Raw genomic sequence first — 27949 nt, forward strand, 5'->3', positions numbered from 1 at the left:
CCAGGTAGATATCAAAACAGGAGTACAATCCAAAACGTCAAAAATCCTGGAGATCCGAAGAGAATATTACAATCCAAATCAGTAGGCAAGGTTCAAGGTCAAGGGCCAAAAGGATAGTTCAGGAACCAGGAGAAGTATAGTAAGCGAGGTACAAAGAAAGGCGAGGTAGAGCTCTCTAAGAGAAGACTCAATTGTTATTTTCAAACTGCTGCTGGCACTGGTTAGTTTATCTGGGCTGGCTGGCGGTTGTGACAAGATCTCAGTCTCAGGACGAGTCTGTTGATGCTTTTGTAAATGCACTAAGAGAACTGGCCAAATCATGTGACTTTGAAGGATTTGAAGCTGACATGTTAAGAGATCGACTTTAGAAAGAGCTCTTACAGTTGCTAGAATTTATGAAGCAGCTCAAGCAGAATCAAAAAAATGCTTTCTAACCACAGTGACAAAGCTAGAGAGAGTCATGTTTACTTCAAAAGAAACATTGAACGGGTTGCTCTCTCAAACTTTAGAAACAAAAGCTGAGCAGCAGGACGCAGTCAAGTTACAGACATAGAAGAACAGGGGACAGCTGACATTACATAACTGACATTACAGGTGCGGACTACCAACGCACAAAGCAGATGAATGCGGAGCACAAGTAACAAAATGTCTACACTGTAAGAAAACAGGTCATTATGCACCAGAGTGTGTAGAAAGAAAATCAGTTTCCAAAAAGAAAAGAAAGTTAATACAAATAAGGAAGGGACAAAGCTTAAAAAAACGGATAAACCAGTGAGCGCAGTTCAAGAACCTTCTTCAGACTCAGATGAATTTGTTTATTCCATTGACCCTGAAGGTAAAGAAACTGTTCAAATAAATGGCCAAGAGATAAAAATGTTGATAGATACAGGAAGTGGAAGAAACCTCATTGGAGTAGAACGTTTCAAGAAAGTGTTTGCACACAGAACTAAACTTAAGCAGACTAATAAGAAATGCTATGCCTATGCACAAATTAGTCCACTTCAGTGTGTTGGCTACTTTGAGGCACAGCTGAAATGGTAGGAAAATGTAATAAAGGACAAAGCCTATGGAATTGAAGGAAATGTAGAACAATTGTTGGGAAGAAAAGCATGTTTCGATCTGAAGATTCTGAATGTAGGAGACACTGTCAATGTGGTTGACCAGTCCTCACAGAAGTTTCAGCAGTTAGCACAGGAATATGAGTCACTCTTTAAAGGTTTAGGACAGATCAAGGTTACAGTAGATGAGAAAGTTTTGCCAGTAGCTCAAAGTCTGAGACGAGTACCCTGTCCAGTGATAGAAGCTGTTAATCAGATGTTAGATAAAATCCTGGATGATGGAATTATTGAAGAAGTGAATCAAGGTGCAGATGGATCTAAAATATTCTGATAATACCTAAAAAGACACCAAGGATGTGTGGATCTGTGAGAAGTGAATAAAGCAGTAATCAGAGAGAGACATCTAGTACCAACGGTTGACAGCATATTGCAAGCAGTGCAAAGAGCCAAAGTTTTTGCAAAGTTAGATGTTCGAAAAGGATTCTGGTAAGTTGAGTTGGCCCTGGCATCAAGACACCTTACTACTTTCACCACACACAGGGGTTGTTACCATTTCAGAGTAGTTCCTTATGGCTTGTCTAGTGCCCCAGAGGCCTATCAGAAGGCTATGGACTTGATGTTGTGTGAAATGCCTGGTGTTGTATGGTATATGGATGATGTTGTAGTACATGCGGAAAATGAAGAACAACTTGAACAGAGGCTCAGGCAAGTATTCCAAAGATTCCAAGACAGAGGCTTAACTTTAAATAAAGATAAGTGCATCTTTGGCCTAAAAGAGATCGAGATACTGGGACATTTGGTCACTGCAGAAGGAATAAAACCAGACCCGAAAAAGGTGAGAGCTGTTTGCAGTGCACCGAGACCTGAGAATGTTGCGCTTCTGCACTTGTTCTTAGGCACTTGTGGATTTTTGATGAAATTAATTCCTAATTATGCAGATATATCAGAACCCTTAGAAAACTAATGAGGAAAGGACAGAAGTGGGAATGGATATCGAAAACTGAGAAAGCCATTGCCGAGTTGAAAAGAGCACTTGTAACTGAACCATGTCTGGCATACTTCAAACTAGATGCATCAACAGTAGTGATCAGTGACACGAATCCTGTAGGACTTGGAGCAGTATTGCTACAAAGACAAGAAGATGGACAGAACAAACCAGTGGCATATGCAAGTCGCTCACTTACCCCAACAGAAAGGCATTACTCACAAATAGAGCGTGAAGCCTTGGGTTGTGTTTGGGCAGTGGAACATTTTAGGACATATTTATGGGGAGGCAAGTTCACACTTCAAATGGATCATAAACCCCTCATTTATATGTTCAATCCCAAAAAGGCAACATTGTTACCACCCAAGATACAAAGACTTGGATTGAGATTATGGCCTTATGATTACAAAATTGAACACATAGTAGGGAAAACCAATGTCGCAGACTCATTGTCACGTCTTCCTTTACCAGACACAGAAGACACTGGTTATGTAGACACCTATGTTGATGGAGTGCTTTCAATCAGCACTTATGATATGCATGCACTGACACTTGAGGAACTTAAACAAGCAACAAACGAAGATGACACATTGAAATTGTTGATGTCCATAGTGGAAAAAGGACAATGGCCTAATCCAATTCCAGACGAACTGCAGCCATACCACAGGTGTAGGTTGGAGTTATCTACATATGATGGACTGCTTTTAAGAGGACAGAGGATTGTGTTACCGAAAACAAAAATCAGACAAGCACTGAAAATAGCACATGAGACACATCACGGTGTAGTTTGTACAAAACAGTACCTGAGAAGCAACTTTTACTGGCCCAACATGGACAGTGATGTTGAAAGACTAATCAGGAATTGTTCCACTTGTGTGTTGAATCAGCCATTGCAGGAGGATCAACCTCTCCAACCACTTGAATTACCACCAAGGCCTTGGACAAAATTGGGCATTGCCCTGGTAGGTCCCATTCAGAATGAATACATATTGACTGTCATAGACTATTATACTTCTTACCCTGAGGCGGTCGTTGTATCAGACATATCTTCAGCCACAGTTATTAGAGAGATGATGAACATCTTTGCACGATTTGGTTATCCACTAGAGGTAGTAACAGATAATGGCAGGCAATTCATAGGACAGTTGTTTGAATCATTTCTGACTAATTGTGGAATTAAACACATCTGTGCATCACCTTACTATCTGAGATGTAATGGCAAAATTGAAAGATTTCACAGATACCTGAAAAAGGCCTTAAGAGCAGCTGTGACAGAAGGAAAAAAGAGAGAGAGGAACTCCCTAAGATTCTGCTGACTTATAGATCAACACCACACAGGGCATCTGGAGAAACCCCAGCTAATCTTATCTTTGGGCGTGATATCCGGACTAAACTACCAAACATGGAAAAGAAGAGCCAAGGGACATTCAAAAGACAAAAGATATCCATAGACATCATGAGGAGTATGCACACAAAATGAAATTATATGCAGACCAGACACATCGAGCAAGGGATCATAACTTCAAGGTCGGTGACGTAGTGTTTGTGGCTGGCCTAGACACCGGTAAATTGGATGCCAAGTTCAAAGACACTCGCTATGTGTTATTGAGAAACACCTCTTGTAACTCTTTTGAGTTAGTGAATGTGGAAGATGGCTCAAAAATAATGAGAAATGTAAAACATCTTTGACACGCTCCTCCATTGGATCTTGATTTTGAATCTGCAGAAACAGAAAATGCTGAGAATACAGGACTTTCTGACGTGCAGGAAGTGCCGAGTCCTCAGACAGTGGAGAGTACATCCGTAGGAGAGCCAGTAACTTTACCCAGAAGTAAAGTAACAACCATTAGTGGCAGGGTTATCAGGAAACCGGCTCATTACAGAGACATTTAAAAATACAGGACTTGCATAGCTCTCCAAATGTTAAATTGCCCTATTTTGTTTGTGTTATCTATGTAGATGTTGCTTAGACTGCTAGAAATGAGGTGATATTTAGAAGTGACTTAAGTAGAAATTGAACTAAAATTTGAGTTGGTACATATAGAAATTGTTGTAAAAAAAGATGAATGTATTGAATAGAAATGAAAGGCTTTATGTACATTTTGTTGTAATAGTTAATAACAGTTTACTGTGTGTTGATATAAAATTGTTACAATTGTATGGTAAAGCTATAGACTTTAAAAATAACAAAGGAAGGGATGTCGTATAGTGAATAGACATCGCGAGACAACAGACCGAGAGAGTAGAAGGCGGGAACATATGGTGTGAGACCGTGATTTGTGTAGTTAATAAAATAGTCTAAATCATATAAGAAAGGCTCTTTATTAAGATACACAACATGCTCGATAAGCTACTGGACACACCCACCCCTCCTCACACAGACCGTGGAAAAGCCCCCGAGTGGGAGGGCTCTCTCTTCCTCCCAGGACCTCTTGGACACGACGCACAGACAGAGCGCGGGGAGCCGCTGCCTGCAAACACGGCTCCAGGCAGGACTCCACTCCGCAGGAGGAGATGGGGGCAGCTTAGCTCCTGTGCAGAGACCTGAGCTGTTGTTGCTGCGGACGCTGTCTTTTCTGTTCCCGGGGTAGGAGTGAATGTTGAGTTGCCCTTAGAAATGAAGCAGAGCACTTCAACGGCACGGGTGTGTGTGTGCGTGCGCCCTGGTGATTCTGGGAGACAGATCGAACCTGGGCTAAAAGAAAGGGGGCTTAGCCCTCTTGCATTTGCTAGATCGAAGTTGTACAACCCATTTGTATCTGCTAGGCAGCGCAGTCGTTGTGCACAAAGAACGCTTTGAAAAGTGTCAAAAGCAAGTCATTCCGAGTTGGTCGTTTGTGTTTTCCGTTCAGACGCGAAATGCTGAAATGATCTCTCGGCTCCTCGGTTGTCATTTCTGCTCTGTAAAGGAATCACAGTACGCGTCGGCTTCCAGCACGGTGGGTCAAGACACGATGCCTGGGGTCAGAGAGGGCGATGTCTTCCTTGTTAGTATAGTGGTGAGTATCCCTGCCTGTCATGTGGGAGACCGGGGTTTGATTCCCCGACGGGGAATCGCTCTTCTTCTACCTCCTTAGAGAAAGGACTGCCTTTCACTTCTCTGTATTTTCTTTCACAGCGCTGTGCAGCTTTTCATTGCTCTTGCTTTCCTGTTCCTGATGGTAGCGGTTTACAGAACAGAAAGTCCTCATGAGACATACCCTCAAACTCATATCTAACATAAACGAGTGAATTGGCCAAATCGATTACAGACTCACCTAATTGCAATGAAAAGCATCTGCTCATCTTAACGCGCTCTACCAGTGTACTTTTGAAACCATCCGCCATTTCAATAATTCTATGAGTGACTGTGTCTTTCAGAGGGGGCAGCAGGTCGAGCTGTTTAGCAGCTTTTTTTCACACATAATACGTGTCAGCTCTTTTGTTAACAGTAAATAAGGGTGTTCAAAAAAAGTGTCTGTTTATTAGGTGTAAAAATTCCTTAACGTCTTTGATTCTGTCATCAAAGATAAACTGCAATCAGCAAAGATAAAAGGATAATAATCTTTGCATACTGCCCTGTCTTTCTCACACCTGAAGAAGGCTCCACAGCCGAAACAGTGTGTTTCCTTTCTTCTCTTTTCAACATGGAATAATCCTTTACTTGTTCCTTTGCAGCCTACGCATGCTGACGCAGCTACCCACCTGATATATAACATTCCTATAATCACAACTATGAATTTCCACTGTGGGTATTACATGTCACAACGCAGAAATGCAACAGTGACGTGTCGTAATTACAAATGTACATGATAAGTGATTTTGTCTCTCCTACCTTAGTGTCGGAATATTAAGATGTTCTGGTGACAAGGAAGGAGGGAAAAAGTAAATCAGCAGAAGGGGTGCTATTTTGTTGACTGTTAATCCTTACATGTTCATAAGGTCATATTTAAAAAATGGTACAGTAAATTTTCTTATACTTAATGATTTTCATAATTTGTCACATTACCTCAGTGGCAGAATTGTGAGACTATTTAATAATCAGGAGGGAGGGTCATAGCAATAAGCAGAAAGTGCCATCACCCTTTGCTCATCTTTGGTTAACCATATTCTCACAAGCCATGTTCTAAATGTCCCATTGTAGACTGCTATATTAACATTTCTTGCAAAATGCAAGATTTTGAGACTTTTAATAATCAGAAGGCAAGGTCGTGGTAAATATGCAGAAAATGCCAGTGAATGAATGGTTTGCTTTTGTCTTATTTACTTGTCGTCTAACATGCCAGTTTGTGTTATTGTGAGTTTTGAAAATTGGTTTTCGATTTTCTTAAATGTGTTTCATACAAAAATGCAATTTGGATAATCATTATGTACATATTCCCCTTTACTGAGGCTATGTCCAGTAATCCACTCGGATTAGTATTTTTAAAAATAACTATAGAGAGCCATCTACAAGCGAAAGGCGGCATAACATCACAGTAGCATCTTATAAGGTGGAACGAAAAACGCGAATAAGAAGCTGCCGAATAAGAAGCCAACTTCAGCTTCGTTAATGCAGCAGGATTGGGTGAGGTAAGGTGGAAAATATTTCTTCCTCTGCATCCTAACATTTTTGTAGTTGTTCCAGGACTTCTCGCCCCAGATAAAGCTGCCAATACATCACTTGTTTCTACTCCATCAATATCAGCAGTGTTATCGGTACTAAGCTCCACAGCCGAAACATTGTGTTTCCTTTCTTCTCTCCGTGAAAGTCGATTCGATTTGTCAGCGAAACCGAAACTTAACCCTTTTTATAATTGCAGGAAATGCGAGTGTTTAACACGTGTCAGAATCACCAGGAATGTCCAATAAAGACCAACATTGCAACCCCCCAGAAAACCATATTCACCCATGAAAAATGATCGTCGAATGGCTGGCGGGATACATCATTTATACTCCCGTTGCATTGTGTGGCGGGGGCTCCGTGTCCCCTGAGCGGGGCTGGAGGATCGTTTATTTGCAATTCTTTGGAAAGGAGCTTCTTTCGAAATCAATGCGTGCCTGGATGTTCGCGAACGTGCTCCCTTGTGTTGGCTTGTCCCGCACTGGAAGAGCACAAGGCAAGTCTTCACAAGACAAAAACCTCCAGTGCACAGCACACTGAAAACATTTTTTGGCTGGCGCGTTTTATTTCAAAACAGAAACAGCACCAGTCGAACAAGTCGGCCAGATGCACAGAGCCTCCGCCCTCTTGTGGCTCCTTCTTGCTGCCTTTCCGCTGCCCCGGCGGGCGGCGAGGAGGAAGCGCCGTTTCCTACACATCTGCAGTCGCCATGCGCATTCGCAGCATGTCCCGGGACGCAATTCGGCCTCATTTGCATAACACCAGACCGGCTACGCAAGCTCGCATCGTGCGCCTGCCACACACCGAACAAACACCGGAGCCTTTTCAGCAATTTCCAAAAAACGGGCCTGCTCGCCTGCCCACAAGGCTCCATCTCTTACCCGCTCTCCACAGCCTGCTGTCTTCTGTGCTGTTCTCTCGGCACCGCTGCAGCGCACACAACTCCTGCAGCGCGGGGAGAGAGTTTCCACGCTCCGCCGCAGGGAAGGCTCGCTCCGTGCGCACACGTCCTTTCAATGCCAGTTCAACAAGTGCTCCGCATTAGCAGCGTCGGGGCTCCGGCGTGTCGCACCTCACCTCACCTCGCACAGCCCCCTCCTTGAATGTCTGGCGCTGGGCATGCCCCGCTCTCCTCCACCTTATCTTATCGCGTGTGACCACCGACAATGGCCACAATGCCGGGGAATGGCACCTGTAAAGTGTTAATTGGGGCACAGGACAGCCCGTCTCGTCTCGGGGTCTGGCTTCAAAGACAATACAGCAAACACAGCGGGGCGGGGGAAGAAGACGACATGACACATGCAGGTACATTCAGCTCCAGCGGGAAAGAGTCATTTGTCGGTCTTTTCAAGTGCTGGGAGCCGAGTAATCCTTCGCTTGTATCGTTTCTCCCCGGTGACTAGATCTCACCCTGCGACTCTCGACTGGGCTCACCCACGGCAGCCCAGCAGGTGTGAGCCTAGCCGGCACCCGGATGGGAGATTCCCCCCGGAAAAGCTCAGGTTGCTACTGCTCCTGCAAGAGGTGTGACTGGGACCAGTAGGGAGCGCTCACCCTGCGGTCTGTGTGGCTTTCTTATGCCCCAGCATCCTGATGGCGACACTCTGCTGCACAAACAGGCGCCGTCCTTCGGGGAAGGCGTAAAACTGAGGTCCCGACCCTCCATGGCCATTAAGAAATCTCTCAAAAAGAGACGTCGGGGGTGTCACTCTGGTGTTAGTGTTCCCCTTTACCAATCAGTCGGAGTCTCCTCCTAATCCCCGTCTCATATGTAACAATCAATGACAAGGCCCCCCTGTCCCGCGATATTGTACTTGTCTCCTGGCCGCTTGCTGGCGCCGTGAGATTTAGTACTCGCGCAAGAGACCGGGGGCAGAGCGCGAACGCGGTCCCCCGCCCCCCACAAAGTGTGCGCTCCAGGTTCCCTCTCGGGGCTCTGCAACACAGCGGAAAGGCAGCGAGAAGGAGCCTCTTGCTCTGACGCCGCAAGGCCACAAGAGGGCGGAGGCGCCGTGCGCCCGCCCGACGTGTTGGACTGTTGCGCTTTATGTGCTGAAATAAACACGCGACAGCCCAGAAATGTTTTCAGAGTGCTGTGCACTGGAGGTTTTTGTCTTGTGAAGACTTGCCTTGTGCTCCTCCTTGCAGTTTGTTTGTTCTCCTCCAGTGCGGGACAAGCCAACACAAGGGAGCACATTCGCCAACATCCAGGTACGCAATGCGATTTGGAAAGAAGCTCCTTTCCAAAGAGTTGCACACGAACGATCCTTCAGTCCCGCTCGGGGGGCACAGAGCCCCAGCCACACACAGCTTCAAGTAGCGAGTCAGGCGCCATGGCTTTCACTTGCGGCCACACCACCCTGAATGTGCCTGATTTCGTCTGATCTCGAAAGCTAAGCGGAGTTGGGCCTGGTTAGTACTTGGATGGGAGACTGTCTGGGATTACCAGGTGCTGCAAGCTTTTGCTCTCTCGGCCAGCAGGGGTCACCGTTGGTGCCTTAGGCTTTGGGAGGAAAACCTGGAGGATGGAAAGGTGATCTATAGCCTCATCTCTAGAGATGTTTTGTTGCTATGGCATGTGTTTGACCCATATAAAAAAAAACCCGTTTGTAAAACGAATATCGAAGCTGCCTCTAAATTTGCAAATGAAGATGAGTCGATAAACCACTTGTTTTTCGTGTAACTATACATATATTCATTTATTACTGATTTCATTCATTGAGCAGGGATACAATAGAGGTACAGCCATTCACTGTTTGACATGTCTGCACTGGTACAGAACCTAGCAATCAGAAAACGGGTGAAACTGTCTTGAGAATTAGCATACAGTACCGAGGCCCCCATGACCAAATAAATTGGCCTTAATAATGCAGACTACAGCAAAACGACTGACTTTGAAAAGGGAATGAATGTCCGGAAGGAGTAGTGTAACCAGCTTGAAATGCTTCTCCGGACCTCTAACTAAAAGAAACTGGGAACCAGCAGTGGCTTTCGAACTGGGATCCTATCGCAGCACGTGGTGTCGTAACTCTTCCGTATCTGATATTGGACCAAGCACATCAGGGGAGAGCGCGAACGCAGTCCCCCACTACCAGAAATAATGCAGTCGAGATTCCCACATTTGGGGAATTCGCAGGGGTCAGCACAGCCGGAGTGCAATGGCCGAGCCTCGCCCTGGGTGAATCGATTTTTTAAGAACTTTATTTTCTTTTCACAAAAAAATACAGGACATCACAAATTAGAAAGCTTTACATTAATATACATACTTAAAACAGTATATATGATCACATCTCATTACATTTTGACACGGTACCAGTTACATAGCAACAATTTCTTTTTTTCTGGTGTAAATCACATTCTTTACTTAAACATGATAATGTTTTTCACAGTTTCTTGAGATATTGACCTATGCTCTCTATTTCCCACAGATTTTCTGCTTCCTCCCTCCTTTCTCTCCACAGATCTCTGAGGTAATAGTTCTCTTGGGTGATGAACAGGGCCAGGCTACCTGCTGCCTTGACTGGGACCTCGATGCCTTTGAACAGCCCCATGTTCCTCACTCTCCACAGGGCGTCTTTCCCACTGTTCACCACGGCCCAGATCCTGTCAAACAAGTCAGGAGGAAGTTTGACAGGAGAGATGCCGTTGTAGTGGCAATGCTTGTTAATAAGACAGAATTAAGCGGTGGTATGCTGTCCTAAATGAGGCCCCATCTCACCTTCCATCTCTGTGGTGCAGCCACAGAGAAAGTATTCATGCAGGCTGATTTAAGATGTTTTCTTTTGATAAGGGACAGCTCCCAGATGGGGATGCACTTAGCTAAGCCTGGCTATCATGATCAGTGGTCATCCATTGGCGCCTATCTGTCTAGGGAGTGCCAAATGGACATCTGGACTGCATTCCAAAGTGTTAAGAGTAAGTGACTCATATCTCACGCAGGGCGTGGTAATACCACGTGGGTCTCCAATGCCCGCCAAACTCTCAACCAATCAGCACACACCTGTGTCTTGGTCAAAAAGTGAGCGCAAGCTCAGATCGGGGCTCTCCTTGGCCATTGTCGCACATCCTCAGAGACAATCATGTGACGACTGCTGTTGTCTGCAAAGGGACTTGGACTTTGTTATAAGCGCAAGGCCGAGGATCCCGTACGTACTCAGAATTCAGAAAGCTTTTAAGCGCAGGAGGCGCCCTATCCCCGCTCGCTCGCTCACTCCCCTGTTCACACGTGCAGTGCGGCTTGTCCGTCTGTTTATTTGTCAGCTTTGGCGAGACACGGGTGCTTGTGTATTAGCGTGAGCGTTTTTTATTCTGATCAGGAACAGTTTTACAAGTCCGCAAAGGATCGAGGAAAGGTTTATCGCCAGCTGAAAAGAGACACAGCGCTTCGGCTGTGGAGACTTGTTCGGCTGGCGTTCGGAGAGTCGCGTTTTTCAGAATTGTATTGAGATCGTTTTCCACAGAGCTCAGATGTCAAAGCACAGCAGCAGCTCTCCACAGCGATCCTCTATAGCGCCCTTTCTCCCGCAGCTCCGTCCTCATTGGAAGGAAGCAAGAGTGAAAGGCTGAAGTGAAATAGAGCGGGGACGAAGGCAGTGAAGAGAGAGAACGTGGGAAGAAGAGAAAAACGCAAGGGAAAAAAAGCAGCGTCGTCAAAGAGGTGACGGAGCTGTCCTCTCAATAAGAAGGGTGCCAGCGAGCCTTGCTCTCGCTTACGGCCACACCCCCTTGAGCACGCCTGATCTCTCTGATCTCAAAAGCTAAACAGGGATGGGCCTGGTTAGTACTTGGATGGGAGACCGCCTGGGAATACCAGGTGCTGTAAGCTTTTAAGCGCAGGAGGCGCCCTATCCCCGCTCGCTTGCTCATTCCCCTGTTCACACGTGCAGTGCGGCTTGTCCGTCTGTTTATTTGTCAGCTTTGGCGAGACACGGGTGCTTGTGTATTAGCGTGAGCGTTTTTTATTCTGATCAGGAACAGTTTTACAAGTCCGCAAAGGATCGAGGAAAGGTTTATCGCCAGCTGAAAAGAGACACAGCGCTTCGGCTGTGGAGACTTGTTCGGCTGGCGTTCGGAGAGTCGCGTTTTTCAGAATTGTATTGAGATCGTTTTCCACAGAGCTCAGATGTCAAAGCACAGCAGCAGCTCTCCACAGCGATCCTCTATAGCGCCCTCTCTCCCGCAGCTCCGTCCTCATTGGAAGGAAGCAAGAGTGAAAGGCTGAAGTGAAATAGAGCGGGGACGAAGGCAGTGAAGAGAGAGAACGTGGGAAGAAGAGAAAAATGCAAGGGAAAAAAAGCAGCGTCGTAAAAGAGGTGACGGAGCTGTCCTCTCAATAAGAAGGGTGCCAGCGGGCCTTGCTCTCGCTTACGGCCACACCCCCTTGAGCACGCCTGATCTCGTCTGATCTCGGAAGCTAAACAGGGATGGGCCTGGTTAGTACTTGGATGGGAGACCGCCTGGGAATACCAGGTGCTGTAAGCTTTTAAGCGCAGGAGGCGCCCTATCCCCGCTCGCTCGCTCATTCCCCTGTTCACACGTGCAGTGCGGCTTGTCCGTCTGTTTATTTGTCAGCTTTGGCGAGACACGGGTGCTTGTGTATTAGCGTGAGCGTTTTTTATTCTGATCATGAACAGTTTTACAAGTCCGCAAAGGATCGAGGAAAGGTTTATCGCCAGCTGAAAAGAGACACAGCGCTTCGGCTGTGGAGACTTGTTCGGCTGGCGTTCGGAGAGTCGCGTTTTTCAGAATTGTATAGAGATCGTTATCCACAGAGCTCAGATGTCAAAGCACAGCAGCAGCTCTCCACAGCGATCCTCTATAGCGCCCTTTCTCCCGCAGCTCCGTCCTCATTGGAAGGAAGCAAGAGTGAAAGGCTGAAGTGAAATAGAGCAGGGACGAAGGCAGTGAAGAGAGAGAACGTGGGAAGAAGAGAAAAACGCAAGGGAAAAAAAGCAGCGTCGTAAAAGAGGTGACAGAGCTGTCCTCTCAATAAGAAGGGTGCCAGCGAGCCTTGCTCTTGCTTACGGCCACACCCCCTTGAGCACACCTGATCTCGTCTGATCTCGGAAGCTAAACAGGGATGGGCCTGGTTAGTACTTGGATGGGAGACCGCCTGGGAATACCAGGTGCTGTAAGCTTTTAAGCGCAGGAGGCGCCCTATCCCCGCTCGCTCGCTCATTCCCCTGTTCACACGTGCAGTGCGGCTTGTCCGTCTGTTTATTTGTCAGCTTTGGCGAGACACGGGTGCTTGTGTATTAGCGTGAGCGTTTTTTATTCTGATCAGGAACAGTTTTACAAGTCCGCAAAGGATCGAGGAAAGGTTTATCGCCAGCTGAAAAGAGACACAGCGCTTCGGCTGTGGAGACTTGTTCGGCTGGCGTTCGGAGAGTTGCGTTTTTCAGAATTGTATTGAGATCGTTTTCCACAGAGCTCAGATGTCAAAGCACAGCAGCAGCTCTCCACAGCGATCCTCTATAGCGCCCTTTCTCCCGCAGCTCCGTCCTCATTGGAAGGAAGCAAGAGTGAAAGGCTGAAGTGAAATAGAGCGGGGACGAAGGCAGTGAAGAGAGAGAACGTGGAAAGAAGAGAAAAACGCAAGGGAAAAAAGCAGCGTCGTAAAAGAGGTGACGGAGCTGTCCTCTCAATAAGAAGGGTGCCAGCAAGCCTTGCTCTCGCTTACGGCCACACCCCCTTGAGCACGCCTGATCTCGTCTGATCTCGGAAGCTAAACAGGGATGGGCCTGGTTAGTACTTGGATGGGAGACCGCCTGGGAATACCAGGTGCTGTAAGCTTTTAAGCGCAGGAGGCGCCCTATCCCCGCTCGCTGGCTCATTCCCCTGTTCACACGTGCAGTGCGGCTTGTCCGTCTGTTTATTTGTCAGCTTTGGCGAGACACGGGTGCTTGTGTATTAGCGTGAGCGTTTTTTATTCTGATCAGGAACAGTTTAACAAGTCCGCAAAGGATCGAGGAAAGGTTTATCGCCAGCTGAAAAGAGACACAGCGCTTCGGCTGTGGAGACTTGTTCGGCTGGCGTTCGGAGAGTCGCGTTTTTCAGAATTGTATTGAGATCGTTTTCCACAGAGCTCAGATGTCAAAGCACAGCAGCAGCTCTCCACAGCGATCCTCTATAGCGCCCTTTTTCCCGCAGCTCCGTCCTCATTGGAAGGAAGCAAGAGTGAAAGGCTGAAGTGAAATAGAGCGGGGACGAAGGCAGTGAAGAGAGAGAACGTGGGAAGAAGAGAAAAACGCAAGGGAAAAAAAGCAGCGTCGTAAAAGAGGTGACGGAGCTGTCCTCTCAATAAGAAGGGTGCCAGCGAGCCTTGCTCTCGCTTACGGCCACACCCCCTTGAGCACGCCTGATCTTGGAAGCTAAACAGGGATGGGCCTGGTTAGTACTTGGATGGGAGACCGCCTGGGAATACCAGGTGCTGTAAGCTTTTAAGCGCAGGAGGCGCCCTATCCCCGCTCGCTCGCTCATTCCCCTGTTCACACGTGCAGTGCCGCTTGTCCGTCTGTTTATTTGTCAGCTTTGGCGAGACACGGGTGCTTGTGTATTAGCGTGAGCGTTTTTTATTCTGATCAGGAACAGTTTAACAAGTCCGCAAAGGATCGAGGAAAGGTTTATCGCCAGCTGAAAAGAGACACAGCGCTTCGGCTGTGGAGACTTGTTCGGCTGGCGTTCGGGGAATCGCATTTTTCAGAATTGTATTGAGATCGTTTTCCACAGAGCTCAGATGTCAAAGCACAGCAGCAGCTCTCCACAGCGATCCTCTATAGCGCCCTTTCTCCCGCAGCTCCGTCCTCATTGGAAGGAAGCAAGAGTGAAAGGCTGAAGTGAAATAGAGCGGGGACGAAGGCAGTGAAGAGAGAGAACGTGGAAAGAAGAGAAAAACGCAAGGGAAAAAAGCAGCGTCGTAAAAGAGGTGACGGAGCTGTCCTCTCAATAAGAAGGGTGCCAGCGAGCCTTGCTCTCGCTTACAGCCACACCCCCTTGAGCACGCCTGATCTCGTCTGATCTCGGAAGCTAAACAGGGATGGGCCTGGTTAGTACTTGGATGGGAGACCGCCTGGGAATACCAGGTGCTGTAAGCTTTTAAGCGCAGGAGGCGCTCTATCCCCGCTCGCTGGCTCATTCCCCTGTTCACACGTGCAGTGCGGCTTGTCCGTCTGTTTATTTGTCAGCTTTGGCGAGACACGGGTGCTTGTGTATTAGCGTGAGCGTTTTTTATTCTGATCAGGAACAGTTTAACAAGTCCGCAAAGGATCGAGGAAAGGTTTATCGCTAGCTGAAAAGAGACACAGCGCTTCGGCTGTGGAGACTTGTTCGGCTGGCGTTCGGGGAATCGCGTTTTTCAGAATTGTATTGAGATCGTTTTCCACAGAGCTCAGATGTCAAAGCACAGCAGCAGCTCTCCACAGCGATCCTCTATAGCGCCCTTTCTCCCGCAGCTCCGTCCTCATTGGAAGGAAGCAAGAGTGAAAGGCTGAAGTGAAATAGAGCGGGGACGAAGGCAGTGAAGAGAGAGAACGTGGAAAGAAGAGAAAAACGCAAGGGAAAAAAGCAGCGTCGTAAAAGAGGTGACGGAGCTGTCCTCTCAATAAGAAGGGTGCCAGCGAGCCTTGCTCTCGCTTACGGCCACACCCCCTTGAGCACGCCTGATCTCGTCTGATCTCGGAAGCTAAACAGGGATGGGCCTGGTTAGTACTTGGATGGGAGACCGCCTGGGAATACCAGGTGCTGTAAGCTTTTAAGCGCAGGAGGCGCCCTATCCCCGCTCGCTCGCTCATTCCCCTGTTCACACGTGCAGTGCGGCTTGTCCGTCTGTTTATTTGTCAGCTTTGGCGAGACACGGGTGCTTGTGTATTAGCGTGAGCGTTTTTTATTCTGATCAGGAACAGTTTAACAAGTCCGCAAAGGATCGAGGAAAGGTTTATCGCCAGCTGAAAAGAGACACAGCGCTTCGGCTGTGGAGACTTGTTCGGCTGGCGTTCGGAGAGTCGCGTTTTTCAGAATTGTATTGAGATCGTTTTCCACAGAGCTCAGATGTCAAAGCACAGCAGCAGCTCTCCACAGCGATCCTCTATAGCGCCCTTTCTCCCGCAGCTCCGTCCTCATTGGAAGGAAGCAAGAGTGAAAGGCTGAAGTGAAATAGAGCGGGGACGAAGGCAGTGAAGAGAGAGAACGTGGGAAGAAGAGAAAAACGCAAGGGAAAAAAAGCAGCGTCGTAAAAGAGGTGACGGAGCTGTCCTCTCAATAAGAAGGGTGCCAGCGAGCCTTGCTCTCGCTTACGGCCACACCCCCTTGAGCACGCCTGATCTCGTCTGATCTCGGAAGCTAAACAGGGATGGGCCTGGTTAGTACTTGGATGGGAGACCGCCTGGGAATACCAGGTGCTGTAAGCTTTTAAGCGCAGGAGGCGCCCTATCCCCGCTCGCTCGCTCATTCCCCTGTTCACACGTGCAGTGCCGCTTGTCCGTCTGTTTATTTGTCAGCTTTGGCGAGACACGGGTGCTTGTGTATTAGCGTGAGCGTTTTTTATTCTGATCAGGAACAGTTTTACAAGTCCGCAAAGGATCGAGGAAAGGTTTATCGCCAGCTGAAAAGAGACACAGCGCTTCGGCTGTGGAGACTTGTTCGGCTGGCGTTCGGAGAGTCGCGTTTTTCAGAATTGTATTGAGATCGTTTTCCACAGAGCTCAGATGTCAAAGCACAGCAGCAGCTCTCCACAGCGATCCTCTATAGCGCCCTTTTTCCCGCAGCTCCGTTCTCATTGGAAGGAAGCAAGAGTGAAAGGCTGAAGTGAAATAGAGCGGGGACGAAGGCAGTGAAGAGAGAGAACGTGGGAAGAAGAGAAAAATGCAAGGGAAAAAAAGCAGCGTCGTAAAAGAGGTGACGGAGCTGTCCTCTCAATAAGAACGGTGCCAGCGAGCCTTGCTCTCGCTTACGGCCACACCCCCTTGAGCACGCCTGATCTCGTCTGATCTCGGAAGCTAAACAGGGATGGGCCTGGTTAGTACTTGGATGGGAGACCGCCTGGGAATACCAGGTGCTGTAAGCTTTTAAGCACAGGAGGCGCCCTATCCCCGCTCGCTCGCTCATTCCCCTGTTCACACGTGCAGTGCGGCTTGTCTGTCTGTTTATTTGTCAGCTTTGGCGAGACACGGGTGCTTGTGTATTAGCGTGAGCGTTTTTTATTCTGATCATGAACAGTTTAACAAGTCCGCAACGGATCGAGGAAAGGTTTATCGCCAGCTGAAAAGAGACACAGCGCTTCGGCTGTGGAGACTTGTTCGGCTGGCGTTCGGAGAGTCGCGGTTTTCAGAATTGTATTGAGATCGTTTTCCACAGAGCTCAGATGTCAAAGCACAGCAGCAGCTCTCCACAGCGATCCTCTATAGCGCCCTCTCTCCCGCAGCTCCGTCCTCATTGGAAGGAAGCAAGAGTGAAAGGCTGAAGTGAAATAGAGCGGGGACGAAGGCAGAGAAGAGAAAGAACGTGGGAAGAAGAGAAAAATGCAAGGGAAAAAAAGCAGCGTCGTAAAAGAGGTGACGGAGCTGTCCTCTCAATAAGAAGGGTGCCAGCGGGCCTTGCTCTCGCTTACGGCCACACCCCCTTGAGCACGCCTGATCTCGTCTGATCTCGGAAGCTAAACAGGGATGGGCCTGGTTAGTACTTGGATGGGAGACCGCCTGGGAATACCAGGTGCTGTAAGCTTTTAAGCGCAGGAGGCGCCCTATCCCCGCTCGCTCGCTCATTCCCCTGTTCACACGTGCAGTGCGGCTTGTCCGTCTGTTTATTTGTCAGCTTTGGCGAGACACGGGTGCTTGTGTATTAGAGTGAGCGTTTTTTATTCTGATCATGAACAGTTTTACAAGTCCGAAAAGGATCGAGGAAAGGTTTATCGCCAGCTGAAAAGAGACACAGCGCTTCGGCTGTGGAGACTTGTTCGGCTGGCGTTCGGAGAGTCGCGTTTTTCAGAATTGTATAGAGATCGTTATCCACAGAGCTCAGATGTCAAAGCACAGCAGCAGCTCTCCACAGCGATCCTCTATAGCGCCCTTTCTCCCGCAGCTCCGTCCTCATTGGAAGGAAGCAAGAGTGAAAGGCTGAAGTGAAATAGAGCAGGGACGAAGGCAGTGAAGAGAGAGAACGTGGGAAGAAGAGAAAAACGCAAGGGAAAAAAAGCAGCGTCGTAAAAGAGGTGACAGAGCTGTCCTCTCAATAAGAAGGGTGCCAGCGAGCCTTGCTCTTGCTTACGGCCACACCCCCTTGAGCACACCTGATCTCGTCTGATCTCGGAAGCTAAACAGGGATGGGCCTGGTTAGTACTTGGATGGGAGACCGCCTGGGAATACCAGGTGCTGTAAGCTTTTAAGCGCAGGAGGCGCCCTATCCCCGCTCGCTCGCTCATTCCCCTGTTCACACGTGCAGTGCGGCTTGTCCGTCTGTTTATTTGTCAGCTTTGGCGAGACACGGGTGCTTGTGTATTAGCGTGAGCGTTTTTTATTCTGATCAGGAACAGTTTTACAAGTCCGAAAAGGATCGAGGAAAGGTTTATCGCCAGCTGAAAAGAGACACAGCGCTTCGGCTGTGGAGACTTGTTCGGCTGGCGTTCGGAGAGTCGCGTTTTTCAGAATTGTATTGAGATCGTTTTCCACAGAGCTCAGATGTCAAAGCACAGCAGCAGCTCTCCACAGCGATCCTCTATAGCGCCCTTTCTCCCGCAGCTCCGTCCTCATTGGAAGGAAGCAAGAGTGAAAGGCTGAAGTGAAATAGAGCGGGGACGAAGGCAGTGAAGAGAGAGAACGTGGAAAGAAGAGAAAAACGCAAGGGAAAAAAGCAGCGTCGTAAAAGAGGTGACGGAGCTGTCCTCTCAATAAGAAGGGTGCCAGCGAGCCTTGCTCTCGCTTACAGCCACACCCCCTTGAGCACGCCCGATCTCGTCTGATCTCGGAAGCTAAACAGGGATGGGCCTGGTTAGTACTTGGATGGGAGACCGCCTGGGAATACCAGGTGCTGTAAGCTTTTAAGCGCAGGAGGCGCCCTATCCCCGCTCGCTGGCTCATTCCCCTGTTCACACGTGCAGTGCGGCTTGTCCGTCTGTTTATTTGTCAGCTTTGGCGAGACACGGGTGCTTGTGTATTAGCGTGAGCGTTTTTTATTCTGATCAGGAACAGTTTAACAAGTCCGCAAAGGATCGAGGAAAGGTTTATCGCTAGCTGAAAAGAGACACAGCGCTTCGGCTGTGGAGACTTGTTCGGCTGGCGTTCGGGGAATCGCGTTTTTCAGAATTGTATTGAGATCGTTTTCCACAGAGCTCAGATGTCAAAGCACAGCAGCAGCTCTCCACAGCGATCCTCTATAGCGCCCTTTCTCCCGCAGCTCCGTCCTCATTGGAAGGAAGCAAGAGTGAAAGGCTGAAGTGAAATAGAGCGGGGACGAAGGCAGTGAAGAGAGAGAACGTGGAAAGAAGAGAAAAACGCAAGGGAAAAAAGCAGCGTCGTAAAAGAGGTGACGGAGCTGTCCTCTCAATAAGAAGGGTGCCAGCGAGCCTTGCTCTCGCTTACGGCCACACCCCCTTGAGCACGCCTGATCTCGTCTGATCTCGGAAGCTAAACAGGGATGGGCCTGGTTGGTACTTGGATGGGAGACCGCCTGGGAATACCAGGTGCTGTAAGCTTTTAAGCGCAGGAGGCGCCCTATCCCCGCTCGCTCGCTCATTCCCCTGTTCACACGTGCAGTGCGGCTTGTCCGTCTGTTTATTTGTCAGCTTTGGCGAGACACGGGTGCTTGTGTATTAGCGTGAGCGTTTTTTATTCTGATCAGGAACAGTTTAACAAGTCCGCAAAGGATCGAGGAAAGGTTTATCGCCAGCTGAAAAGAGACACAGCGCTTCGGCTGTGGAGACTTGTTCGGCTGGCGTTCGGAGAGTCGCGTTTTTCAGAATTGTATTGAGATCGTTTTCCACAGAGCTCAGATGTCAAAGCACAGCAGCAGCTCTCCACAGCGATCCTCTATAGCGCCCTTTCTCCCGCAGCTCCGTCCTCATTGGAAGGAAGCAAGAGTGAAAGGCTGAAGTGAAATAGAGCGGGGACGAAGGCAGTGAAGAGAGAGAACGTGGGAAGAAGAGAAAAACGCAAGGGAAAAAAAGCAGCGTCGTAAAAGAGGTGACGGAGCTGTCCTCTCAATAAGAAGGGTGCCAGCGAGCCTTGCTCTCGCTTATGGCCACACCCCCTTGAGCACGCCTGATCTCGTCTGATCTCGGAAGCTAAACAGGGATGGGCCTGGTTAGTACTTGGATGGGAGACCGCCTGGAAATACCAGGTGCTGTAAGCTTTTAAGCGCAGGAGGCGCCCTATTCCCGCTCGCTCGCTCATTCCCCTGTTCACACGTGCAGTGCGGCTTGTCCGTCTGTTTATTTGTCAGCTTTGGCGAGACACGGGTGCTTGTGTATTAGCGTGAGCGTTTTTTATTCTGATCATGAACAGTTTAACAAGTCCGCAAAGGATCGAGGAAAGGTTTATCGCTAGCTGAAAAGAGACACAGCGCTTCGGCTGTGGAGACTTGTTCGGCTGGCGTTCGGGGAATTGCATTTTTCAGAATTGTATTGAGATCGTTTTCCACAGAGCTCAGATGTCAAAGCACAGCAGCAGCTCTCCACAGCGATCCTCTATAGCGCCCTTTCTCCCGCAGCTCCGTCCTCATTGGAAGGAAGCAAGAGTGAAAGGCTGAAGTGAAATAGAGCGGGGACGAATGCAGTGAAGAGAGAGAACGTGGAAAGAAGAGAAAAACGCAAGGGAAAAAAGCAGCGTCGTAAAAGAGGTGACGGAGCTGTCCTCTCAATAAGAAGGGTGCCAGCGAGCCTTGCTCTCGCTTACGGCCACACCCCCTTGAGCACGCCTGATCTCGTCTGATCTTGGAAGCTAAACAGGGATGGGCCTGGTTAGTACTTGGATGGGAGACCGCCTGGGAATACCAGGTGCTGTAAGCTTTTAAGCGCAGGAGGCTCCCTATCCCCGCTCGCTCGCTCATTCCCCTGTTCACACGTGCAGTGCGGCTTGTCCGTCTGTTTATTTGTCAGCTTTGGCGAGACACGGGTGCTTGTGTATTAGCGTGAGCGTTTTTTATTCTGATCAGGAACAGTTTTACAAGTCCGCAAAGGATCTAGGAAAGGTTTATCGCCAGCTGAAAAGAGACACAGCGCTTCGGCTGTGGAGACTTGTTCGGCTGGCGTTCGGAGAGTCGCGTTTTTCAGAATTGTATTGAGATCGTTTTCCACAGAGCTCAGATGTCAAAGCACAGCAGCAGCTCTCCACAGCGATCCTCTATAGCGCCCTTTCTCCCGCAGCTCCGTCCTCATTGGAAGGAAGCAAGAGTGAAAGGCTGAAGTGAAATAGAGCGGGGACGAAGGCAGTGAAGAGAGAGAACGTGGGAAGAAGAGAAAAACGCAAGGGAAAAAAAGCAGCGTCGTAAAAGAGGTGACGGAGCTGTCCTCTCAATAAGAAGGGTGCCAGCGAGCCTTGCTCTCGCTTACGGCCACACCCCCTTGAGCACGCCTGATCTCGTCTGATCTCGGAAGCTAAACAGGGATGGGCCTGGTTAGTACTTGGATGGGAGACCGCCTGGGAATACCAGGTGCTGTAAGCTTTTAAGCGCAGGAGGCGCCCTATCCCCGCTCGCTGGCTCATTCCCCTGTTCACACGTGCAGTGCGGCTTGTCCGTCTGTTTATTTCTCAGCTTTGGCGAGACACGGGTGCTTGTGTATTAGCGTGAGCGTTTTTTATTCTGATCAGGAACAGTTTAACAAGTCCTCAAAGGATCGAGGAAAGGTTTATCGCCAGCTGAAAAGAGACACAGCGCTTCGGCTGTGGAGACTTGTTCGGCTGGCGTTCGGAGAGTCGCGTTTTTCAGAATTGTATTGAGATCGTTTTCCACAGAGCTCAGATATCAAAGCACAGCAGCAGCTCTCCACAGCGATCCTCTATAGCGCCCTTTCTCCCGCAGCTCCGTCCTCATTGGAAGGAAGCAAGAGTGAAAGGCTGAAGTGAAATAGAGCGGGGACGAAGGCAGTGAAGAGAAAGAACGTGGGAAGAAGAGAAAAACGCAAGGGAAAAAAAGCAGCGTCGTAAAAGAGGTGACGGAGCTGTCCTCTCAATAAGAAGGGTGCCAGCGAGCCTTGCTCTCGCTTACGGCCACACCCCCTTGAGCACGCCTGATCTCGTCTGATCTCGGAAGCTAAACAGGGATGGTCCTGGTTAGTACTTGGATGGGAGACCGCCTGGGAATACCAGGTGCTGTAAGCTTTTAAGCGCAGGAGGCGCCCTATTCCCGCTCGCTCGCTCATTCCCCTGTTCACACGTGCAGTGCGGCTTGTCCGTCTGTTTATTTGTCAGCTTTGGCGAGACACGGGTGCTTGTGTATTAGCGTGAGCGTTTTTTATTCTGATCAGGAACAGTTTAACAAGTCCGCAAAGGATCGAGGAAAGGTTTATCGCCAGCTGAAAAGAGACACAGCGCTTCGGCTGTGGAGACTTGTTCGGCTGGCGTTCGGAGAGTCGCGTTTTTCAGAATTGTATTGAGATCGTTTTCCACAGAGCTCAGATGTCAAAGCACAGCAGCAGCTCTCCACAGCGATCCTCTATAGCGCCCTTTCTCCCGCAGCTCCGTCCTCATTGGAAGGAAGCAAGAGTGAAAGGCTGAAGTGACATAGAGCGGGACGAAGGCAGTGAAGAGAGAGAACGTGGGAAGAAGAGAAAAACGCAAGGGAAAAAAAGCAGCGTCGTAAAAGAGGTGACGGAGCTGTCCTCTCAATAAGAAGGGTGCCAGCGAGCCTTGCTCTCGCTTACGGCCACACCCCCTTGAGCACGCCTGATCTCATCTGATCTCGGAAGCTAAACAGGGATGGGCCTGGTTAGTACTTGGATGGGAGACCGCCTGGGAATACCAGGTGCTGTAAGCTTTTAAGCGCAGGAGGCGCCCTATCCCCGCTCGCTCGCTCATTCCCCTGTTCACACGTGCAGTGCGGCTTGTCCGTCTGTTTATTTGTCAGCTTTGGCGAGACACGGGTGCTTGTGTATTAGCGTGAGCGTTTTTTATTCTGATCAGGAACAGTTTTACAAGTCCGCAAAGGATCGAGGAAAGGTTTATCGCCAGCTGAAGAGAGACACAGCGCTTCGGCTGTGGAGATTTGTTCGGCTGGCGTTCGGAGAGTCGCGTTTTTCAGAATTGTATTGAGATCGTTTTCCACAGAGCTCAGATGTCAAAGCACAGCAGCAGCTCTCCACAGCGATCCTCTATAGCGCCCTTTCTCCCGCAGCTCCGTCCTCATTGGAAGGAAGCAAGAGTGAAAGGCTGAAGTGAAATAGAGCGGGGACGAAGGCAGTGAAGAGAGAGAACGTGGGAAGAAGAGAAAAACGCAAGGGAAAAAAAGCAGCGTCGTAAAAGAGGTGACGGAGCTGTCCTCTCAATAAGAAGGGTGACAGCGAGCCTTGCTCTCGCTTACGGCCACACCCCCTTGAGCACGCCTGATCTCGTCTGATCTCGGAAGCTAAACAGGGATGGGCCTGGTTAGTACTTGGATGGGAGACCGCCTGGGAATACCAGGTGCTGTAAGCTTTTAAGCGCAGGAGGCACCCTATCCCCGCTCGCTCGCTCATTCCCCTGTTCACACGTGCAGTGCGGCTTGTCCGTCTGTTTTTGTCAGCTTTGGCGAGACACGGGTGCTTGTGTATTAGCGTGAGCGTTTTTTATTCTGATCAGGAACAGTTTTACAAGTCCGCAAAGGATCGAGGAAAGGTTTATCGCCAGCTGAAAAATGACACAGCGCTTCGGCTGTGGAGACTTGTTCGGCTGGCGTTCGGAGAGTCGCGTTTTTCAGAATTGTATTGAGATCGTTTTCCACAGAGCTCAGATGTCAAAGCACAGCAGCAGCTCTCCACAGCGATCCTCTATAGCGCCCTTTCTCCCGCAGCTCCGTCCTCATTGGAAGGAAGCAAGAGTGAAAGGCTGAAGTGAAATAGAGCGGGGACGAAGGCAGTGAAGAGAGAGAACGTGGGAAGAAGAGAAAAACGCAAGGGAAAAAAAGCAGCGTCGTAAAAGAGGTGACGGAGCTGTCCTCTCAATAAGAAGGGTGCCAGCGAGCCTTGCTCTCGCTTACGGCCACACCCCCTTGAGCACGCCTGATCTCGTCTGATCTCGGAAGCTAAACAGGGATGGGCCTGGTTAGTACGTGGATGGGAGACCGCCTGGGAATACCAGGTGCTGTAAGCTTTTAAGCGCAGGAGGTGCCCTATACCCGCTCGCTCGCTCATTCCCCTGTTCACACGTGCAGTGCGGCTTGTCCGTCTGTTTATTTGTCAGCTTTGGCGAGACACGGGTGCTTGTGTATTAGCGTGAGCGTTTTTTATTCTGATCAGGAACAGTTTTACAAGTCCGCAAAGGATCGAGGAAAGGTTTATCGCCAGCTGAAAAGAGACACAGCGCTTCGGCTGTGGAGACTTGTTCGGCTGGCGTTCGGAGAGTCGCGTTTTTCAGAATTGTATTGAGATCGTTTTCCACAGAGCTCAGATGTCAAAGCACAGCAGCAGCTCTCCACAGCGATCCTCTATAGCGCCCTTTCTCCCGCAGCTCCGTCCTCATTGGAAGGAAGCAAGAGTGAAAGGCTGAAGTGAAATAGAGCGGGGACGAAGGCAGTGAAGAGAGAGAACGTGGGAAGAAGAGAAAAACGCAAGGGAAAAAAAGCAGCGTCGTAAAAGAGGTGACGGAGCTGTCCTCTCAATAAGAAGGGTGACAGCGAGCCTTGCTCTCGCTTACGGCCACACCCCCTTGAGCACGCCTGATCTCGTCTGATCTCGGAAGCTAAACAGGGATGGGCCTGGTTAGTACTTGGATGGGAGACCGCCTGGGAATACCAGGTGCTGTAAGCTTTTAAGCGCAGGAGGCGCCCTATCCCCGCTCGCTCGCTCATTCCCCTGTTCACACGTGCAGTGCGGCTTGTCCGTCTGTTTATTTGTCAGCTTTGGCGAGACACGGGTGCTTGTGAATTAGCGTGAGCGTTTTTTATTCTGATCAGGAACAGTTTTACAAGACCGCAAAGGATCGAGGAAAGGTTTATCGCCAGCTGAAAAGAGACACAGCGCTTCGGCTGCGGAGACTTGTTCGGCTGGCGTTCGGAGAGTCGCGTTTTTCAGAATTGTATTGAGATCGTTTTCCACAGAGCTCAGATGTCAAAGCACAGCAGCAGCTCTCCACAGCGATCCTCTATAGCGCCCTTTCTCCTGCAGCTCCGTCCTCATTGGAAGGAAGCAAAAGTGAAAGGCTGAAGTGAAATAGAGCGGGGACGAAGGCAGTGAAGAGAGAGAACGTGGGAAGAAGAGAAAAACGCAAGGGAAAAAAAGCAGCGTCGTAAAAGAGGTGACGGAGCTGTCCTCTCAATAAGAAGGGTGCCAGCGAGCCTTGCTCTCGTTTATGGCCACACCCCCTTGAGCACGCCTGATCTCATCTGATCTTGGAAGCTAAACAGGGATGGGCCTGGTTAGTACTTGGTTGGGAGACCGCCTGGGAATACCAGGTGCTGTAAGCTTTTAAGCGCAGGAGGCGCCCTATCCCCGCTCGCTCGCTCATTCCCCTGTTCACACGTGCAGTGCGGCTTGTCCATCTGTTTATTTGTCAGCTTTGGCGAGACACGGGTGTTTGTGTATTAGCGTGAGCGTTTTTTATTCTGATCATGAACAGTTTAACAAGTCCGCAAAGGATCGAGGAAAGGTTTATCGCCAGCTGAAAAGAGACACAGCGCTTCGGCTGTGGAGACTTGTTCGGCTGGCGTTCGGAGAGTCGCGTTTTTCAGAATTGTATTGAGATCGTTTTCCACAGAGCTCAGATGTCAAAGCACAGCAGCAGCTCTCCACAGTGATCCTCTATAGCGCCCTTTCTCCCGCAGCTCCGTCCTCATTGGAAGGAAGCAAAAGTGAAAGGCTGAAGTGAAATAGAGCGGGGACGAAGGCAGTGAAGAGAGAGAACGTGGGAAGAAGAGAAAAACGCAAGGGAAAAAAAGCAGCGTCGTAAAAGAGGTGACGGAGCTGTCCTCTCAATAAGAAGGGTGACAGCGAGCCTTGCTCTCGCTTACGGCCACACCCCCTTGAGCACGCCTGATCTCGTCTGATCTCGGAAGCTAAACAGGGATGGGCCTGGTTAGTACTTGGATGGGAGACCGCCTGGGAATACCAGGTGCTGTAAGCTTTTAAGCGCAGGAGGCGCCCTATCCCCGCTCGCTCGCTCATTCCCCTGTTCACACGTGCAGTGCGGCTTGTCCGTCTGTTTATTTGTCAGCTTTGGCGAGACGCGGGTGCTTGTGTATTAGCGTGAGCGTTTTTTATTCTGATCAGGAACACTTTTACAAGTCCGCAAAGGATCGAGGAAAGGTTTATCGCCAGCTGAAAAGAGACACAGCGCTTCGGCTGTGGAGACTTGTTCGGCTGGCGTTCGGAGAGTCGCGTTTTTCAGAATTGTATTGAGATCGTTTTCCACAGAGCTCAGATGTCAAAGCACAGCAGCAGCTCTCCACAGCGATCCTCTATAGCGCCCTTTCTCCCGCAGCTCCGTCCTCATTGGAAGGAAGCAAGAGTGAAAGGCTGAAGTGAAATAGAGCGGGGACGAAGGCAGTGAAGAGAGAGAACGTGGGAAGAAGAGAAAAACGCAAGGGAAAAAAAGCAGCGTCGTAAAAGAGGTGACGGAGCTGTCCTCTCAATAAGAAGGGTGCCAGCGAGCCTTGCTCTCGCTTACGGCCACACCCCCTTGAGCACGCCTGATCTCGTCTGATCTCGGAAGCTAGACAGGGATGGGCCTGGTTAGTACTTGGATGGGAGACCGCCTGGGAATACCAGGTGCTGTAAGCTTTTAAGCGCAGGAGGCGCCCTATCCCCGCTCGCTCGCTCATTCCCCTGTTCACACGTGCAGTGCGGCTTGTCCGTCTGTTTATTTGTCAGCTTTGGCGAGACACGGGTGTTTGTGTATTAGCGTGAGCGTTTTTTATTCTGATCATGAACAGTTTAACAAGTCCGCAAAGGATCGAGGAAAGGTTTATCGCCAGCTGAAAAGAGACACAGCGCTTCGGCTGTGGAGACTTGTTCGGCTGGCGTTCGGAGAGTCGCGTTTTTCAGAATTGTATTGAGATCGTTTTCCACAGAGCTCAGATGTCAAAGCACAGCAGCAGCTCTCCACAGTGATCCTCTATAGCGCCCTTTCTCCCGCAGCTCCGTCCTCATTGGAAGGAAGCAAAAGTGAAAGGCTGAAGTGAAATAGAGCGGGGACGAAGGCAGTGAAGAGAGAGAACGTGGGAAGAAGAGAAAAACGCAAGGGAAAAAAAGCAGCGTCGTAAAAGAGGTGACGGAGCTGTCCTCTCAATAAGAAGGGTGACAGCGAGCCTTGCTCTCGCTTACGGCCACACCCCCTTGAGCACGCCTGATCTCGTCTGATCTCGGAAGCTAAACAGGGATGGGCCTGGTTAGTACTTGGATGGGAGACCGCCTGGGAATACCAGGTGCTGTAAGCTTTTAAGCGCAGGAGGCGCCCTATCCCCGCTCGCTCGCTCATTCCCCTGTTCACACGTGCAGTGCGGCTTGTCCGTCTGTTTATTTGTCAGCTTTGGCGAGACGCGGGTGCTTGTGTATTAGCGTGAGCGTTTTTTATTCTGATCAGGAACACTTTTACAAGTCCGCAAAGGATCGAGGAAAGGTTTATCGCCAGCTGAAAAGAGACACAGCGCTTCGGCTGTGGAGACTTGTTCGGCTGGCGTTCGGAGAGTCGCGTTTTTCAGAATTGTATTGAGATCGTTTTCCACAGAGCTCAGATGTCAAAGCACAGCAGCAGCTCTCCACAGCGATCCTCTATAGCGCCCTTTCTCCCGCAGCTCCGTCCTCATTGGAAGGAAGCAAGAGTGAAAGGCTGAAGTGAAATAGAGCGGGGACGAAGGCAGTGAAGAGAGAGAACGTGGGAAGAAGAGAAAAACGCAAGGGAAAAAAGCAGCGTTGTAAAAGAGGTGACGGAGCTGTCCTCTCAATAAGAAGGGTGCCAGCGAGCCTTGCTCTCGCTTGCGGCCACACCCCCTGGAGCACGCCTGATCTCGTCTGATCTCGGAAGCTAAACAGGGATGGGCCTGGTTAGTACTTGGATGGGAAACCGCCTGGGAATACCAGGTGCTGTAAGTTTTTAAGCGCAGGAGGCGCCCTATCCCCGCTCGCTCGCTCATTCCCCTGTTCACACGTGCAGTGCGGCTTGTCCGTCTGTTTATTTGTCAGCTTTGGCGAGACACGGGTGCTTGTGTATT

General features: G+C 49.5%; 1 protein-coding gene, 23 non-coding genes and 5 pseudogenes across 24 annotated transcripts in view; 28 read left to right on the plus strand and 1 right to left on the minus strand.

The window, feature by feature from the left end:
* Positions 1 to 27949, plus strand: part of LOC138242549 (antigen WC1.1-like) — a 621195-nt gene that overhangs the window by 453515 nt on the left and 139731 nt on the right. The window lies entirely within an intron of this gene.
* LOC138218775 (5S ribosomal RNA) lies at positions 8968 to 9086 on the plus strand (annotated as a pseudogene).
* Positions 9686 to 9850, minus strand: LOC138243598 (U1 spliceosomal RNA). The gene has a single exon (XR_011192253.1). It is a non-coding gene; the product is annotated as a U1 spliceosomal RNA (small nuclear RNA).
* On the plus strand, positions 11333 to 11450 carry LOC138218322 (5S ribosomal RNA; annotated as a pseudogene).
* Positions 11988 to 12106, plus strand: LOC138244591 (5S ribosomal RNA). Its single transcript, XR_011193206.1, has one exon. It is a non-coding gene; the product is annotated as a 5S ribosomal RNA (ribosomal RNA).
* On the plus strand, positions 12644 to 12762 carry LOC138245271 (5S ribosomal RNA). The gene has a single exon (XR_011193882.1). It is a non-coding gene; the product is annotated as a 5S ribosomal RNA (ribosomal RNA).
* LOC138244592 (5S ribosomal RNA) lies at positions 13299 to 13417 on the plus strand. The gene has a single exon (XR_011193207.1). It is a non-coding gene; the product is annotated as a 5S ribosomal RNA (ribosomal RNA).
* LOC138219045 (5S ribosomal RNA) lies at positions 13955 to 14063 on the plus strand (annotated as a pseudogene).
* Positions 14600 to 14718, plus strand: LOC138244799 (5S ribosomal RNA). Its single transcript, XR_011193414.1, has one exon. It is a non-coding gene; the product is annotated as a 5S ribosomal RNA (ribosomal RNA).
* Positions 15255 to 15373, plus strand: LOC138244593 (5S ribosomal RNA). Its single transcript, XR_011193208.1, has one exon. It is a non-coding gene; the product is annotated as a 5S ribosomal RNA (ribosomal RNA).
* On the plus strand, positions 15911 to 16029 carry LOC138244594 (5S ribosomal RNA). Its single transcript, XR_011193209.1, has one exon. It is a non-coding gene; the product is annotated as a 5S ribosomal RNA (ribosomal RNA).
* On the plus strand, positions 16567 to 16685 carry LOC138244595 (5S ribosomal RNA). The gene has a single exon (XR_011193210.1). It is a non-coding gene; the product is annotated as a 5S ribosomal RNA (ribosomal RNA).
* On the plus strand, positions 17223 to 17341 carry LOC138244596 (5S ribosomal RNA). The gene has a single exon (XR_011193211.1). It is a non-coding gene; the product is annotated as a 5S ribosomal RNA (ribosomal RNA).
* Positions 17879 to 17997, plus strand: LOC138245283 (5S ribosomal RNA). Its single transcript, XR_011193893.1, has one exon. It is a non-coding gene; the product is annotated as a 5S ribosomal RNA (ribosomal RNA).
* Positions 18534 to 18652, plus strand: LOC138243984 (5S ribosomal RNA). Its single transcript, XR_011192598.1, has one exon. It is a non-coding gene; the product is annotated as a 5S ribosomal RNA (ribosomal RNA).
* On the plus strand, positions 19189 to 19307 carry LOC138216264 (5S ribosomal RNA). Its single transcript, XR_011179976.1, has one exon. It is a non-coding gene; the product is annotated as a 5S ribosomal RNA (ribosomal RNA).
* On the plus strand, positions 19845 to 19963 carry LOC138217444 (5S ribosomal RNA). The gene has a single exon (XR_011181156.1). It is a non-coding gene; the product is annotated as a 5S ribosomal RNA (ribosomal RNA).
* LOC138216633 (5S ribosomal RNA) lies at positions 20500 to 20618 on the plus strand. Its single transcript, XR_011180345.1, has one exon. It is a non-coding gene; the product is annotated as a 5S ribosomal RNA (ribosomal RNA).
* LOC138244598 (5S ribosomal RNA) lies at positions 21156 to 21274 on the plus strand. Its single transcript, XR_011193213.1, has one exon. It is a non-coding gene; the product is annotated as a 5S ribosomal RNA (ribosomal RNA).
* On the plus strand, positions 21812 to 21930 carry LOC138216764 (5S ribosomal RNA). The gene has a single exon (XR_011180476.1). It is a non-coding gene; the product is annotated as a 5S ribosomal RNA (ribosomal RNA).
* Positions 22467 to 22585, plus strand: LOC138217665 (5S ribosomal RNA). Its single transcript, XR_011181377.1, has one exon. It is a non-coding gene; the product is annotated as a 5S ribosomal RNA (ribosomal RNA).
* Positions 23123 to 23241, plus strand: LOC138244599 (5S ribosomal RNA). The gene has a single exon (XR_011193214.1). It is a non-coding gene; the product is annotated as a 5S ribosomal RNA (ribosomal RNA).
* LOC138216780 (5S ribosomal RNA) lies at positions 23777 to 23895 on the plus strand. The gene has a single exon (XR_011180492.1). It is a non-coding gene; the product is annotated as a 5S ribosomal RNA (ribosomal RNA).
* Positions 24433 to 24551, plus strand: LOC138244600 (5S ribosomal RNA). Its single transcript, XR_011193215.1, has one exon. It is a non-coding gene; the product is annotated as a 5S ribosomal RNA (ribosomal RNA).
* Positions 25089 to 25207, plus strand: LOC138217817 (5S ribosomal RNA; annotated as a pseudogene).
* LOC138244601 (5S ribosomal RNA) lies at positions 25745 to 25863 on the plus strand. The gene has a single exon (XR_011193216.1). It is a non-coding gene; the product is annotated as a 5S ribosomal RNA (ribosomal RNA).
* LOC138217270 (5S ribosomal RNA) lies at positions 26401 to 26519 on the plus strand. The gene has a single exon (XR_011180982.1). It is a non-coding gene; the product is annotated as a 5S ribosomal RNA (ribosomal RNA).
* Positions 27057 to 27175, plus strand: LOC138244602 (5S ribosomal RNA). Its single transcript, XR_011193217.1, has one exon. It is a non-coding gene; the product is annotated as a 5S ribosomal RNA (ribosomal RNA).
* On the plus strand, positions 27712 to 27830 carry LOC138218333 (5S ribosomal RNA; annotated as a pseudogene).

Source organism: Lepisosteus oculatus, chromosome 14, assembly GCF_040954835.1.
Source record: "Lepisosteus oculatus isolate fLepOcu1 chromosome 14, fLepOcu1.hap2, whole genome shotgun sequence".
NCBI classification, from domain to species: domain Eukaryota; kingdom Metazoa; phylum Chordata; class Actinopteri; order Semionotiformes; family Lepisosteidae; genus Lepisosteus; species Lepisosteus oculatus.